Below are 15,113 nucleotides of genomic sequence, written 5' to 3'. Positions count from 1 at the left end.
GATCCGACTGGACAACCCGAAAACTACAGAAACGTAGGTGAATTTTAAAATGACTATTTTAGAGGTTAGAGTCCTTGTCAAACAGCGTTTTGACTAAAGTCCTAGAGGTTAGAGTCCTTGTCAAACGGCGTTTTGACTAAAGTCCTAGAGGTTTGAGTCCTTGTCAAACAGCGTTTTGACTAAAGTCCTAGAGGTTAGAGTCCTTGTCAAACGGCGTTTTGACTAAAGTCCTAGAGGTTTGAGTCCTTGTCAAATATCAGTTTGACTAAAGCTAAAGAAAGGTTTGAGTTCTTGTCAGATACCAGCTTGACTAAAGAAGTTATAAGGGTCCCAGTTGACAGAGTTTCAACTAAAGGCAAAAGGAAAGGCTCTTAGAGAGCCTCCTTATTTAGAGGACACCTCTTAAGGGTAAGTCCTCATGAGATAGGAAGTTTATTATTACTGTTCTGTTATTACTGTGCTGATATTGCTGTTTGCTTGCTGCTTTGATGTGTGTGTGTGCGTGAAAGAGTGATTGGAGGTTTAAATACTGCTCAGTATTTTACCTCATATAACACAGTAGGGTTGTAAGCAGCAAACCTCTTGTGGATGCAAAGGCGAGATTCTCCCACTCAAAAGAGTTGAAGTGGAGAATACCACAACAAGGTATTTTTAATTGCTGGCCTACTGAAAAAATCTCCAGTTCATAGGACTCCCTAGGAGTCAACGAACCTGGACTAAATTTAAATAAATAAAAAGCTAAAATTGCAAGTAAGTTGAATAATGGGAAATGCAAATTCTTGTAATTCCTCACTTGTTGATGGCCCCGATGGGGATGAGAAATACATGCTGTCCAGATTTCCTGGTAGCATTGTACACATGAAAAAATGGAAAAAGAAATATAAAATAGATGGAAAACTAAAAATTGATCACTGGCAAACAATTGTGGGAATTTTGGAGAGTAGTGTAGCAAGAAAAAAGGGGATAAAAAAGGCTAAAAAGGAGGATGAATTAAGGTGTGCTAAATTATGGTTAAAAGCAGCCATAGACAGGAAAGAACAAATTAAAAAGGTAAAAGACAAAAAGCTTGTAGAATCAAATAACTTATTTGTAAGGCCAGAAGACAATGAAATGGTGTTAACCAGATGGAATGCTCCAGTGGGGCAGGAGGGGGGGCAGGTACGGCCGACTGCTCCTCCCCCGGCCGCTGCAGCAGCTCCGTCTGCTCCTGTCTTAGTACCAGAAGAAAATGAGCCCATATTTAGAACAGTTCAAACTCCTTCCCCAGGCAAGCAAGTAACCCTACCCTCAACTCCTCCAACTCTCACTCTAACACGATCCCCACCTGCCAAACTGACCACAGATCCAGAGTCAGTTTTCACACCTACCAAAATTTACCCTCCTCTCCCAGTCTCTCCACCACCATTATACAATGAAGAAGGTGCAGGTCCAAGTGGTCAGGGACATTCATATAATCTGAGAAAGTACAGAACTCCTCGAGTTATGTACAGTCCTGAAGGGACAGAACAATATCCAATGATAGAGGTCCCAAATCCTAATCCTAGAGATGGTCAGCCGCAACACATTTATGTTTTCAGACCCTGGACTTTAAAAGAGGCCAGAAAGGCTGTAGAAGGAATAACACCTGTAACAGAAGATCCCGATAAATGGATAGAAGACATGACTGGATTAATCCATTCATATAGACTAAATGGGGTAGAAGCAGGAGAAGCAGCTATGTCCTCATTAGGAAAAGATTGGGCAAAAGTGAGGGGAAATTATACAGGGAAAGCAATTGATAATAATAATATTTTAGCTCCAATTTCATACCCTCAAGGAGCTAACCCTGCTCTCTCTGATGATTTTAAAGCACAATGGGACCCGTTGTGTGAGAGAGTTAGAACAAATTTCCGTAAAAAGGCAAATTATAGTCATCTGTCAGAAATTAAACAAAAAGTTGGAGAGGACGTAGACGACTTTCGTCTATGATTTGAGAAGGAGTTCACAGTTCACAGTGGGATCACTTATGATGAAGGACTAGAAAGCGTATATCAACAACAACTAAAAAAACGCTTTAATGTCTAGTTTCCGCCCTGAAATTGAGGGCTGGATTAAAAAACACCTGGTTGAATATGATGCTGCCTCAGTCCCACAGCTGATGACGTGGGCACGTCATGCAGAAAAAGTAGTCAAAAAACCAAAAAAAAACAGGATCAGAGTTTTTCATCTGGAGGATTTTGGAGAAGTAGACACCTCTGTTGTTTTCCGCGGCCCTCAAGAGGCCGGGGGAGAAACAGAGGCAGAAGAGGTCACCTTAGGCAGCGACCCCTAAGTCATAAACCAAAGGACAACGATGTCTGTTGGACTTGTGGCAATACTGGCCACTGGTCAAGAAACTGCCCTTCAAAGAATGCTGCACGGGGCAACAAGAGGGATGGTGGAGTGAGGGGACCACAAACTGGAGAAATACACAGCATGATCAGACTCTACCACACCCCAAAAAAGACAAACCGCCAGACTAAATTGATGAAATGGTGGACATAAGTTCAGCTTGTTACACGTCAAGTAAAAATAAATAAATAAAAGAAATTGAATTCCTGTACAAAACCAATGCATGCAAAATAATATTTAATGTTACTAAAAATTAGGTTTAAGCCTCACAAGTCAGAAGTAATTATTTTTAGGAAATACTGGTGTTTTGTTTTGTTTTGTTTGTTTTGTTTTTTAGCATCCCTTCACTTTCAAAGAAAAACCAGTTAAGAGACGTCTCACTGAAATAAAAAAAACATGGGAACAACTTCCTTATATGCTAAAAGTGGAGTTATGACTTTCCTGAAGGAGGAGAAGCTGAAAAATAAAATTAAATAATAAAATTCTCCCCAGAGAACAGTGTTTAATATATTGTGTCGTAATCAGATTATAACACCAACTTGGTGAAATGATCCTTTGGCTGTATAACTGGAGGGGTCAGAGGTCAGAGTAAGGTACCGACCTGGATATTATTCCAGCCTCTTGACTCTCTTAGACCTTTTTGAGAGGAGGGCTGCCCGCTGACCTCACAGTTTGCAGCACTAAGATCGACAAATTTAGAGAAATCCATTGTTCTCTGGTGAAACGTGACTCAGATGAAGTTAACATAAACTTACATTCTACATAGGTTAATATTGTACAGGTTAAAAGAGACTACAACTTTTAACATGTTTCATGTTTATATGTGTTTGAATAAGGAAAGGATTTATGAGTTCTTAAAAAATTGGGTAATAAGCGGCTAAACACTATACGATCACAAGAGAAAAGTTATATGGAAAATGTTTGTAAAAAGAAAAAAAAAAACACAGAAAGCCGAACAAACCCTAAGAGACTTTTGTTTGCTTCTTTCCTTTTCCTCTGTCTGAGCCTTGCTGCGGTGAGTCTGACCTCCGACCTCAACTCAAACCTGTCCTGCCAGATCAGATGACGTCCCTCCTTGATCACCAGCCAATGACAGTTGATAAAGAAGCGACAAAGGACACAATGATTTCTGCCACCTGGGCACTAAGATGTCCGCTGATCCTGATTCCTGGACATCTGGGAACTGCCATGCAGCAAACTACTGTATGGAGTCCTGCTGGACGTTTGGACTGGAACTAAATTCATTGGTGGACAACCTGGACATTCACTAAGGGACGGTCTGGACAACTTATCCAACACCAGAGCCAGTTGGACTGACAGGGAGCTGGAGGAGAGGCGGGGGGAGGGCCAGCTGCAGAGACGCCAACAGCAGCTCTGCTGTCTAGTGAGACAGTGGAGAAATGCGAGATAAGTTATACACACACCGCTGTGACAAAGAATGTGCTCACTAATCCTGTTTGCATATAGGAATAATCTACCCAGAAAAGAACATTTTAAAGGTTTTTAGGTACAATGTTAGATACAATCGTTCATTTTGTACCCGTTAACTCAGTCCTTAACAGAAGGACCAGTGATCCTCTTAGGGCCCACGGGCCATAGGTTGGGAAACCATGAAGAAAAATTATAATCATTAAAAGTTAAACAAAAAAACTGATAGAGCTATGCAACTAAATTACACCAATTAAAAAAAATGTATTAGAGATTCTAAGCTAATAATGATTTTCAAATGTTTTATGTACTAGTTTGGAACTAACTTAAACATCTCTACGTGTTGAAAAAAATTGATATTGCAGTGTTGAAATATTATGAAATATTTCGTTGAATTTAACTGAAGAATTTAATTTAGAGTTTAACAAAGAAAAACCAAAATATAACCCTGCAATTAAAATACGTGTCTGCTAAAATATCTTCTATAAACCTTCCAGTTCACCTGCATTAACTACTAATCCTCCCAAAGACTTTATAAAAGCTTAAGTGATTGTGACACATGGGCAATGCCATGTGTAAAAAGGGGGGAAAAGGGACTACATACTATATAACTACTAAATTCTTACATAAAAATTTTTTTGTTATGAACTTTTGAGTTAACAAATACTGTTAGATGATGATTGATGCTTTTTCTAAATGGGTTGAAATAGTTCCAGCAAACCATGCAGATGCTTTGACGGTAGCTAAGGCTATCTGCAAAACTATATCCCAACACACGGTATTCCACAGAATGTTTAGATTTAGTGAAGCTATATATGAGAATCACCCCGACAGCTGATGGTCTAAACACCTTCTGAAATAATTCATGGGAGAGCTTACAGATTGCCTCTGTTTGCTCCAGAATACAAAAAGCTGATGAAGAACAGACATTAGCAGATTATATGATCAGGACTCTTAAACTGAAGGAAGTGTCCAGAGCAAAGTTACTGCCTTCTGATTCTCTTCCTGTACAGGAGGCCGCTCCAATCGAGCAAGGTGACTGGGTCTACATAAAGGTCATCAAACGAAAGAACTGGACGAGTCCACGGTGGAAAGGACCGTTCCAAGTGCTGATGACCACACCAACAGCTGTAAAGATTGCTGAAAGACCCAGCTGGATACATCTCAGTCACTGTAAGCTGCAGAGAGTGTTAAACCCCTAAAAGTCGGAGTAGAGAGGAAGGAGAGCTCTTCTGAGAGAGAGCTTCCGGGGTACAAAGGGGAGTTACTTTATAGTAGTAGCTCGTCTCAAACCCGGTGAAGAAACGCTAAGATTCTCACTCCTTTAGTTTGGGGGTTCTGACATCTCTGTACGCCGAGCAGCAATGGGGACTCCATATGCCAGATGGATCTTCTACTGCGCTGTGACTGCAGCATGTCTGATGTTTGGAGGAGGAAGCGAGCCTGAGTTCCACCCGCATGACTACAGTGGTGGAAGCTGATGAACAGGACTGCTCACGAGGAGAACAAGGTGAACTGCTATGTGTGTGCGCAGCTACCAATCGCCACACACAACTCAGGTCTGCACCCAGAGAGCATCACTGATGACAAACAGATGTGTCTCTGTGGCCTGAGCACACAACCACGACTCAGCGTCCCCGTGAAAAGAAGAAAATGCAAATGGTGCAAAAAGGACTATTCTGTTCTACTTCGGACAGGAGATGCCACAAAAGGACTTTTTGGATCTATGAACTGTTCATACACCTACTGCGACAGACACCGGATTACATCAACTACATTGCCTGCAGGGGTCAAAGGGCGACTCCACACTGCAAAGTCTGGAAGGACAACCCAGACTGTGACAACTTACTTCAGGAGAGGAGTTTCAACATCACGCATAAGACAAAGAGGAGACAAGTGACAACACTGTGCAGCGCCATAGTGCCAGGAGATTATGGCTCACGGATGTTGGCAGATTGGTACTTCATATGCGGAAATGTAGCGTACATGTTCTTGCCTAAAAATTGGGGTGGACTGTGTGCTGTGGTACCTCTAATCAACCCGATTGCGTTCATCAGGAAAGCACAGAATGATCTACGCACCCGCTCCAAGCGAACAGTTATGCCAGAGGTCAAAAGATGGGGAGGCCTCACAACACATACTGGAGTTCCATGGGAATTCAGGATTTGGAACGGCGGAGAAAATTTATGCAAAGTCTTTTTCCGTGGGTTGATCTAGGAGAGATTCGGGACCACGTTGAGATCAACAGATATGAATTACTGTGGCTCATCCTCTTTTGATTTGCTTTCATGGCTCACTTCCACAATTAACATAACTGTTATCAACTATCAGCTGGCAAAGGCATCTTATGAGACAACTGAAGATGACTTGTTTCGAGTTCTGATGATTTTCTGAACAATGATGAAGTTCTGTAATCAATAAACAGATGAATTCATTTGCTGAATGACTCCTACAACAAGCGGTTGTAGAGACCTGCATTTGATTTTTTTGTTGTTTCTTTTATTTTTCATTTATTTCATTATATTACATTTATTCATTGTGTATTTTCTGTGTTTAGATTAGAAAAAAAACTTTTGCATTTATTGGTTCTTTTCTTTTCTTTTATTTTCTATGCTTGGCTTTTGCATAAAGTTTATACACATAGTAAAATGATAAAAAGGGGGGAAATGATAGAGATTTTTTGGTATTATCATTTTGTTCATATTCAGTCTAATGTTAAGACTTTTAGTCTAAAGTGTTCTCTTCCTTATGTGTGTATAAACTGACCTGGAGGTCGCAACTGTCTGTTTCATCTCCATGTGAAACAGTTAACTCTGTGTTTCCCAGACCTTAATTCTTATCAACCAGAATACCTCCTAACTGCCTGTGAGCAGTCGTATTTTGTCTCTTGTTTATCCTCCCTCTTTGTTGACAGTTTGACCTAGAGCTGAACTGGGCTCAGACCGTAGATCAGTTATCACACCTGGAACTGAGTTGCTGGTTTGTTTAGGTTAAATGTTTTACGACCTCTGTTGTTTTCCTGACTGCCCCCTGTGACTGTTTTTCTTTGACAATAAAAGAAGGAGCTCGCGTGGAAGGAGATCAGAACTCTCTGTGAACGGCTGATGAAGTTGATGGAGAGTTCTCCTTTTGCAAAAGCTTTGTCTATAAAATTCATATACGTTGTCTGTGGTCTTTTTATATAGGTTCGAGAAAAAGTACCTATCATTATTGGTGAGCAGACCCATTCTATGGAGCCTGGATGGGTGAAATAAAATCTATGTACCATCTTATAGTGCGTAAATTTCCCTCTTGATTCTTTAATATATTTTCCATTATTTGACAGTATTTTCAACCACTCTTCATCACTAAAAATGCAGCCAAGGTCCCCCTGCCAGACAGTCCTCAAACCTTTACATATATCTTTTTGCATACTATTAAACAATCTGTAAAATGTGGATGCCCTATATTTAATTCTACTTGAGCCCATAAATTCCTGTATTGGATTATCCTTATATATGAATTTGTCTTTAATAATACAGTCTCTAATTTGTAGATATTTCCAGAAATTGTCCTTTTTTATATTATATTTCAGCATGACATCTGAAAAAGACATAAAAACCCCGTCTGGATACAAATCATCCACAACACGTATTCCCTTCACAAGCCATTGTTCCCAGTAAACGGTTTTTCTTCCAATACAGATGGATGGATTCAGCTACAGTGAGGAGTACAACTGTTTCGAATGTGACATCCTACATATTTTATGCATCTCCTTCCATACTGACTTAGAATGTGCTAATACCAGATTTGTGGGAAGAGGTTTTATATTATCCGTTTTACCATGGGAAAGAATATCTATCGGTCTAAAGGGGTTCACTAATTCTTCTTCAATATTCATCCAGCTCAGCTTTGTTTCTCCCTTTTCAAAATACTTGGACAACCTAGCTATTTCAAATACGAGATTATATAGTCTTACGTTAGGGAGGGCCATGCCCCCTATGTCCCTTGCACACCACATTTTCTTAATGCTAATTCTGGGTTTCTTCTTATCCCAAAGGAAGTCCTTCACATAAGCCTCATACTGTTTGTAAACCTGAGAGGGAATGTCAACTGGCACCATCATGGACACATAATTGAATTATGGGGCTATGACCATTTTTATAACAATAACCTTTCCCCATAGAGAAAGTTTCAGTTTTGTCCATTTATTAAGATTAGTCTTTATCTTTTGAAGAATCGGTTCCATATTCAGTTGCATTATTTCCTCTAAATTCGAGTGGAGTCGTATACCCAGATATTTCATACCCGAAGGGACCCACCTAGAGTTAAATGGTGTAATATCATTTGAGTGACATGTTTGGGATATGGGCATACACTCAGATTTGTTCCAATTAATCTTGTATCCTGAAAGTTTTGAATATGATTCAACACATTGTAATAAGGCTGGAATAGAGACGATTGGATCTGCTATAATAGCTAAGATGTCATCCGCATACATAAGCAACTTGTGCTCTTTTCCTCCTGCATGAATTCCTTTAATTCTTGGGTTGGCTCTTATCGCCACTGCTAGTGGTTCCACAACCAGCGTGAAAAGCAATGGGGATTAGGCACAGCCCTGTCTTGTCCCTCTGGAAAGATGACAAAACTTGGACAACTGGCCATTCATCATAATTACTGCTTTTGGTTTAGAATATAATATTTCAACCCATTTGCAGAACCTAGACCCAAACCCAAATTTCAGAAGTGTTGTTTTAAGAAACCCCCATTCCACGCGGTCAAAGGCTTTCTCAGCATCTAAAGAGAACGCAGCAACAGGGACTGGATTAGAGCCATTCAGATGTATTAGATGAGTCAGCCTTCTCATACTGTCGATTGAAGACCTGTTCTTGATGAAGCCTACTTGGTCTTCATTTATTATATGTGGAAGTACTTTTTCTAACCGCGATGCTAATGTTTTTGTTAATATTTTGCAATCTAATCCTATGAGACTAATAGGTCTGAAGTTAGATGGATCTGAAACATCTCTGTCTTTTTGTGGAATAAGTGATATCAGAGCCTCATTTAAAGTGTCAGGTAAAAAGCCTGATTCGAAGGTTTCTCTGTATACATCATGCAATACTGGGGCTACGGTGTCAATATATTTTCTATAATATTCAACCGGAAAGCCATCCAGGCCCGGCGATTTCCCAGGTTTCATAGACAAGATCGTAGCTTTAATTTCTTCCAGAGTGATAGGAGAATCTAATTTTTCTCTCTGTACATTGGAGATAGTAGGCAATTTCACTGATGAGAAAAAAGGATTCATTTCTTCCGTGTCAGGTTTATCAGTAGATGTGTAAAGGTTTTTATAAAACTCTTCAAAGATCCTATTTATGTCTTTGGTTGCGGTGAATGTTTTACCATCCTTCTTACTTAGTGGAATGTTGTTGGAGTTTTCTTATTGTTAAAGTTGTCTCGCTAATAATCGGCCACTTTTTTCTCCACCTTCATAATATTTGATTTTAAGTCCAAATAAGGCATATTCAGCTTTTTTGTTATATAGGTCATGTAACTGATACTTAAGATTGCAAAGTGTTTGATATAGATGATTCGAGTAACTCTGTGCTATTTTTTCCTCTAACAAACATATTTCTTTTTCCAACGTTTTTTCTTTCCCAGTGTTTTCTTTTTTAATTTTTGATGCATACCCAATGAATTTTCCCCGCATGTATGCTTTCGACGCTTCCCACAAAGAGGCCATATTATCTGTGGAGCCAGTATTTACTTGGAGAAAAAAATTAAGATCCTCCAAAATAGAGATACTAAATGCTTCATTCTGCAGTAGCATAGTATTAAGTCTCCAACGTCCTTTTCTTTCTTTTTCCACATTAAAGTCTATATGTATCTCCACTATACCATGGTCACTTATAATAATTGGTCCTGTTTCACAGCCCATTACTGACTCCACTAGTTTATTAGATATTAAGAAGAAGTCAATTCTAGAATATATCTTATGGCTGTGAGAGTAAAAAGTATATTCTCTCTCACGTGGATTTACCAATCTCCATATATCAACCAGATTCCAGTCTTGGGCTAGCATTTGGATTGCAGCCCTGTCCTTAGGTGAAAGTTTTCCCCTTAGCATACTTTTGTCAATAAATCCATCACCTGGTTGAAATCGCCTCCCATAATAATATGTCCCTCAGTGTTTCCTAATATACTATTAATTTCATGAAAAAAGTCAGGTTCTTCCTGATTTGGTGCATAAATGTTGCAGAGGACAGTCCTAATTCCATTCAGCAGGACTTCAACCCATATGAAGCGCCCTTCCTTATCATTATGTTGTTTAAGCATAACAAAACTTATATTCTTATTAACAAGAATCATTACACCATTTTGCTTACTTGAATATGAGCTGTGGTACACTTCACCCACCAAACCTCTTTTGAACTTAGCAGCTTCTTCATCTCCAGTTATGTGATTCTTGAATGAATGCAATATCAGCGCCTTTGGATTTTAGATAAGTCAAAACTTTTTGTCTTTTAACTGGATGCCCACATCCATTAATATTCCACGATATTATGTTGATATATCCCTTAGGCATCTTTTATTATTATTTGGTATACTTTGGTGGTTTGATCTGCCACTTAACGAGGTATATACACATCAAAATAGTAACTGATACTAACAGCATTCGCAAACTTAAACTGACCTGGTGTAGAAAAAGAAAATAAATACAGCATAGAACTCAGCAAACCAACAAGGAACATGCTGCTGTTCTTAGTCCTTTCCTTAGCCCCTCTATTTAAACTTGGTCCGTGAGACGCGTTGAAAATCATCCTTAGGCAACACAGCCATCCGAGCTCCGATGTGCAACCGACGTAAACTTTACAAAATGCTTTTGATAGATATACACCTTAAACAATAACACCTGTTTTTCACTTAGCTTGCTGCAGGAACCTTTCAGCCTCTGCATTGTCCAGGAATGTTTTCCGTTCTCCCTTCCAGGTGAAGATGAGCGTTGCTGGAACAGCAGCCGGTGTTCACCTCCATTTCCCGGAGGCATTTTTTTACAGTGTTGAAAGCTCTCCGTCTCTCCACTAGCCCCTTCCATAGGTCCTCAAAGAAAGATCATTTGCAGCCTTCCCACTCCATCCCACGCTTTTCTCTGGCCATCTGCAGCACCTTGTCCTGAGCCGATGAGCGCAGAAACCGAACCAGGATGGTTCGAGGTGGTTTATTGGCATCTGGTTTGGGCGCAAGTGAGCGATGGGCCCGCTGTACTTCGAACTCGCTGCCCACGAGGCCGAACCCCTGAGCAATGATCCTTCCCACATAATCACGCAGATTTCCTCTCTCTTCCTTGTCTTCTTTCAGTCCCACCATTCTCACATTGTTCCTCCGACTCCGGTTTTCCAAGTCCTCGACTCGTTCCCAGAGAGTCATCAGTTTCTTGTCACATATCTCCACACATTTTTCCATCTGAGCGCTTACAACTTCCATGTCGGACACTCGCTGTTCAACTTCGCCCAGCCTAATTACAATATTTTCCACGGAGTCTTTAAGCTCCTTAGTTGTTTCTTTAATCGAGACAACATCTACCTCCACAACTTGTAATGTTGTGCTCATTTTCCGTATTTCTTCCATGAGGTTGGGATCCATATGTTTCTCTTCGGCGCAGCTTGGGTTTGTCAGCGGGTTAGCAGGAGTGCTTTCAGGCGTGAGGCTGGTCCTCGCTGCTAGCTTACTTCACGTTGCCGCACCTTTGAAAAAGTTAGCTTTGTTGTTGCTTGACATTCCGTCAGTAAATTCTTAAAATCTGGCCTCTTATGAAGACTATAGGATTTGGCGTGTCGAACGTATTTCTGTCCGGGTGAGCTGAGAGGTGTATATTCAGAATAGATGCAAGAAAGATTGTCGGTTTCCGGAGATCTGCTAGCGCGCTGCCATCTTCCTCGGCGGTCCCACGTGACTCCAACACGGTGTTTATTGATCTGCTGATTATTTGTTTTATGGGGCGGGCTCCACAGGGAACTGTCCTCTCTCCTTCAGGCTCTATCCATCCGACTCCAGCTGTTGCTCTGAGACCCGTCGTCTCCAGAAGTTTCCAGCTGTGGTTGGTTGGATCAGTGAGGTGATGAGACTGAGTCCAGGGCTGCTGTGGACAACTTTGTCACATGGTGTGGGCTGAACCAGCTGCAGCTCAATGTGACAAAGGAACTGGAGGTGGATCTGAGGAGGAGGACCAGGACGCCGGTGACCCCTGTTACCATCCAGGGGTCAGTGTGGACATTATGGAGGACAACTATAAATATCTGGGAGTCCACATTGACACAAACTGGACTGGGTCAAGAACAGCGATGCTGTGAACAGGAAGGGCCAAAGTCTCCTCTACTTTCTGAGGCGGCTGAGGTCCTTCAACATCTGCTGGACTTTGTCAGGATGTTCTGTGAGTCTGTGGTTGCCAGAGCCATCCTGGATGCTGTGGTGCTGGACAGCGGGCTGGAGGTGGAGGACACCAACAGACTGGACCGACTGACCCGGAAGGCCAGCGGCGTGGCTGGAGTGGAGCTGGACTCTCTGACAGTGGAGTCAGAGAGAAGGACCCTGTCCAAGATGGAGGACATGTTGGACAACGAGTCTCATCCACTTCATGACGTGCTGGACGGATCCAGGAGCTTCAGCCAGAGACTCATTTTACCAAAGAACCACAGAGAGACTCAGGAAATCATTTCTGCCTGCAGCCAGTGGACTTTACAACACCAAGTCTGACTTACTGAGATCTAATTTTCTCTGCAGTCATTCATAGATTATCCATCCATCCATTTTCTGTCCACCCTTGTCCCTAGTGGGTCGGGAGGAGCTGCTGCCTCTCCAGCTAACGTTCTGGGTGAGAGGCGGGGTCACCCTGGACGGGTCGCCAGTCTGTCGCAGATTCATAGAATATTTATTGATTAATATATCTGCATGTGCATGGTTGTTATTTATTTATTTTAGTCATATAGAATCCTCTCATTACTCTCAGGTATAAATGTATTTTATAAACGTCTCATTTGGTTACATTTGGATTATTGATTTTTAAAACCTCAGATGGAGAAGCTTGTCAATGAATAAGTAATTTATCATTGAGGATCAATAAAGTATATTCTCATCCATCCATCCATCTTTTCCAGGTTTTATGTTTAAAATCTGCCATAAATTCATGACATAATGAACAAATGTCAAATGTTTGGTTTCTTTTCTCTCTATTTAACAGTAAAATAAAACCTCACAGTAACTGAGATGGATAATAGCTGCTGTTAGCTGGTAGGTTATAAACAGCAGGGCTGGATTTAAACTGAAACATGTTTTTTTATAAGATCATCCAGTTTGAACCAGAAACCACATTCCCTCTAAACACAAAACAGAAAAAGACATTAAAGCAGAAAATGTGAGATAACACCTTATTGTATCTGATTCTCATTAGAAAATACATGATAAAAAGTGAAACCAATTAGAGGCTCCAGAATAATAAGGTTTCTCAGCAGCTTCAGTCACAAACAGGCTTTTACTCCAAAGCCAAAAACTCATTTTAATTAAAGTTTTAGATTAAGACAGTAAATTAAACGCATTATTGCTGAAAATTTATCAGGGATTTGCTGAGTTTTAGAGACAGAAACATTAATGCTCTCATTAAAATCAGATTTCCTTCTATGATTCAAAACAATCTTCTCTGTCATCAGGAAATATAATTTTTTTCAAGGATATAAATGTTCCTTTATTTTTCTTTTATTATGACAGTTGAAATGTTTTAATTTGGTGCTTTGAGGAAGACCGTATCGGAGACCCATCCAACAGCAGGAAGTAGACCACAGTGCAATTGGACATGCACTGAACAGCCACACACTCACACACACATTCTGTCCAACATGGAAACTTCAGGACTCTGATCGAGGTACATTCACTCTCGGGGTCCAGCCACACACTCGCACACACATTCTGTCCAACATGGAAACTTCAGGACTCTGGTTGAGGTACATTCACTCTCAGGGTCCAGCCACACACTCACACACACTTTGTCTGTTATTGACACTTCAGGAGGAACTAATGAAGTTATACCATCAGGGAACAGCCACACACTCACACCAGGTTCTGGAGGTTTTATTCAAACACCAACCCGGTATTAAGCTTTGGCTAATGCTACAGCGCTACACAGTGTTTATCAGTAGCTAGCTGTAAACGCTACAACAATCTGTTATTTAGCACTAGCTAACGCTAGCGCACAATACAGACATAGTACTTATTAGCAACTAATGCCAAAGCGCTACAAAAACATGGGGTTTCGCACAGGAAAACGCTAGAAAATAATATCAACATGGTACATATTAACAACTAATGCCAACGCGCTACACCAATTCAGTATTTATCACTAGCTAGCTCTAAAGCACTACAACAACATGGCATTTACAACTAGCTAATGCTACAGCACAATAACAACGTAGTACTTATTAGCAACTAATGCCAAAGTGCTACACCAACTCAGCATTTATCACTAGCTAACTCCAATGCCCTCCAGAATCTGGTATTTACAGATAGCTACCACTAGCACACAATATCAACATTGTACATATTAGCAACTAATGACAAAGTTCTACACCAACTCAGGATTTATCAGTAGCTAGCTGTAAGCACTACACCAACATGGTATCTAGCACTAGCTAATGCTACAGCACAATATTAACATAGTACTTATTATATTTAGCAGATACCAATGCTAACATGCTGCACAAACATGGTATTTAGCAGTAGCTAACAATAAAATGCTACACTAAGGCATTTATATTAAACTAATGCTAAAGCACTATAATAACATAGTACTTAACAGGAGCTAATGCTAACGCGCTACACCAACCTGGTGTATTTCTTCAAACCTCAATAGCAGCTCATGGAGGAGTTTGATCTGTTCACATTTCATCTGTCTGATGCCATACAGTCATGACACGGTAACATTTTTCACAAATATGTAAAAAATATATTTTAATAAAAGTTACACACTGCAGCTATAAATGCCTGAATTTGTTCAAACTACTAATTCTGCACTGAGAGTCCAGAGTTTATTCTGAGGGAAGAGACAAAGTGTCATCTTTTAATTTTACAAAAAACAATGAACTGCTGGAAACTAATTTGGTGAGACAAACCTGTATTTAAATGACCCAAAGTTGTAGATTATATTTTTCATCTTTCATCTTCATGGGATGGGAATGTTGTATTTTAACTAGGACTTTCTGAAAGGCAGAGTTGATGAAAAAATATTTTTAATGCAAATATTTAAATTTGAACAGGAAAAGAACAGAATGAGCAGCAAATGAACCAAA

At 40.3% G+C, this 15,113-nt stretch overlaps 1 pseudogene; it reads left to right on the top strand.

Annotated features, from left to right (window-relative positions):
* The first annotated feature begins 282 nt into the window (after positions 1–282).
* Positions 283–2,573, top strand: LOC148156079 (uncharacterized; annotated as a pseudogene).
* Positions 2,574–15,113: the final 12,540 nt, after the last annotated feature.

The sequence above is a fragment of the Poecilia mexicana genome, unplaced genomic scaffold, assembly GCF_051168715.1.
Source record: "Poecilia mexicana isolate PSO_F unplaced genomic scaffold, ASM5116871v1 scaffold_12, whole genome shotgun sequence".
Lineage (NCBI taxonomy): Eukaryota > Metazoa > Chordata > Actinopteri > Cyprinodontiformes > Poeciliidae > Poecilia > Poecilia mexicana.
This window is presented reverse-complemented; position numbering and strand designations above follow the sequence as displayed.